The sequence below is a fragment of the Humulus lupulus genome, chromosome X (genome assembly GCF_963169125.1).
Source record: "Humulus lupulus chromosome X, drHumLupu1.1, whole genome shotgun sequence".
NCBI lineage: Eukaryota > Viridiplantae > Streptophyta > Magnoliopsida > Rosales > Cannabaceae > Humulus > Humulus lupulus.
The window spans coordinates 32466646-32468889 of record NC_084802.1 but is presented as its reverse complement, the minus strand read 5'-3'; the positions used below and the strand labels follow the sequence as shown (position 1 = coordinate 32468889).

The window sequence follows — 2244 nt, the reverse complement described above, 5'->3', positions numbered from 1 at the left end:
GTTTTCTATATCACTAGGCAAAGATCCTTGCGGCCTAGTTTTCATTTCATTGGCTAGCTAGCCGAGCTGCATCTCAAGATTACGAAGAGAAGCTGCTTGGCTCTGTATTACTGCATCGTTCTTAGCCATATACTCCCTCATTAGATTCTCCAAAGAGTTCGGCTGGGAGTGTTGGACAGGTTGTGAAAGTCTTTGTTGTTGTGAAAAACCGGGTGGGTAAGCTTGCTTTCCTGGTGCTGGTGTGTTGCTGGAACTTGCTCCTTGACCCCCCCAAGTCAGATTCGGATGCTGCCTCCAAGCTGGGTTATCCGAATTTTAGTATGGGCCACTGTTTCGGTTAAAATTCTGGTTTCCCACATAACAAACTGCCGCTGGGTTAGAAGGGCAATTGTCAAAAGTATGCCCGTCCCCACAATACACACATGATACTTCTGCACTCTGAATGGCAGCAGCTGGCTGTACATTTCCTCCAATACTCATGTTCTTTAAAATGTTGGTCATTGAGGCCATTTGAGCGGTTAGAGCATCTACTTCAAGAACACCCGCTACTTTTCGGCTTGTAGGAGCTCTAGTATTTGACCATTGGTAGTTGTTACTTGCAATCCTTTCCAAAATCTCAAATGCTTCGTTGTAAGACTTGGAAAGAATGGCTCCATTGGCTGAAGCGTCCAAAACCATTCGAGAGGCTGCATTGAGACCATTATAGAATGTCTCCATTTGTATACAATGTGGGATACCGTGGTGTGGACATTTTCTTAAAAGCTCTTTGAATCTCTCCCACGCGTCATTAGTGGACTCATCTTCCAGCTGCTGAAACGACATGATTTCACTTCTAAACTTTGCATTTCTGGTGGGAGGGAAGTACTTTCTTAGAAATTTCTCAGCCAAGTCATTCCAATTTGTAACCGAATCGGGAGGAAGGGTGCTGAGCCATGATCTAGCTCGGTCCCTTAAAGAGAACGGAAATAGCTTCAGCCTCAATGCTTCTTCACTCACTCCTTGTAGCTTGAAAGAATCGCTCACCTCCAAAAATGAACGAAGATGGAGATGAGGATCTTCCGTTGGCATCCCACTAAACTGCCCCACGGTTTGGAGCATTTGAAACATCACTGGCTTGAGCTCGAATTGAGCTGCTTGTATTTCTGGCCTCACAATGCCTGGATTTAGCTCATTAAACATGGGGGCAGTGTATTCCCGTATTGCTCTGGCTCTGTCATCCGCCAAAACAATGGGATTAGTGACTTGCTGGCCATCCCCCTCTTCATCAACTTGCTCAGCCATAGTGCCTCGGCTGTTAGCCTTTTGAGCCTTCCTCCTTTTTCTGAAAGTACGTTCGATCTCGGGGTCAATAGGAGCAAGTTCACTGTCCTCTTGCTGGTTCATACACTGTAGGTACCTGAGATTGCACAACCCGAACCAACAAGGTTAAAAACAACCAAAATAAATTGTCAAATAGTTGATAAAACAGAATTTAATTTTAAAGTCCTCGGCAACGGCGCCAAAAACTTGTTGTGAATTTTCTAACGATTAAAATATGCGCAAGTATACACAATCGACAACAAGTAATACAGTGATAGAGTATCAAAGTTCGTCTCCACATGGACTTTTAAACTAAATAAATGAAATATCAACCAAAAACAGTTTACAATTCAGTGACCAAATCAAGAGAAAATTTGAGTGATTAATTCTGAAAATAAATGTAAATGAGCAATTTAATTAAACTAAAATTCAGAGATCAAAATGAAGGAATTCTGTGTAGATTTCAGATACGAGAAAAATAGGTCTGGGTGGTTAATTCCCCTTTGTTCGTTCCAGTTGTTACAGCAATGGCTCAGCAATGGTTTTGCAATTGCATCAGAGTTAACAGATTTCACAAAGATCCAGTAGTTCTTTCCAAAACTTACTGATAACGTTTACAACTCAACTCAACACATTCCTGTATTAAATCAGGTTGCATACTGTCATTTAAACACCAAATCTCATGTTATACAAGGCAGCAAAACATCCCTATTTTACCACTAAGATTTACCTAAAAAGGTACTTCTCTTGCATCAATTAAGTGGGATCGACTAGCCTAATTTCTTCCAAAATCAGATCTAGCTAAATAATTGTTACTTATGGCCAGTAAACAACAATCAGTTAACATTAACAACACTTAATTGAACAACGTCACAATTACCACAACCATGCATCAAAACATTACTTCATAATATAGGGTTCATAACCACCCAAACCCTTAGGATA

The 2244-nt window shown here is 41.1% G+C and overlaps 1 non-coding gene across 1 annotated transcript; it reads left to right on the top strand.

Moving 5' to 3' along the window:
- Positions 1 to 733: 733 nt before the first annotated feature.
- On the top strand, positions 734 to 840 carry LOC133807846 (small nucleolar RNA R71). Its single transcript, XR_009879734.1, has one exon. It is a non-coding gene; the product is annotated as a small nucleolar RNA R71 (small nucleolar RNA).
- The last annotated feature ends 1404 nt before the right edge of the window (positions 841 to 2244 follow it).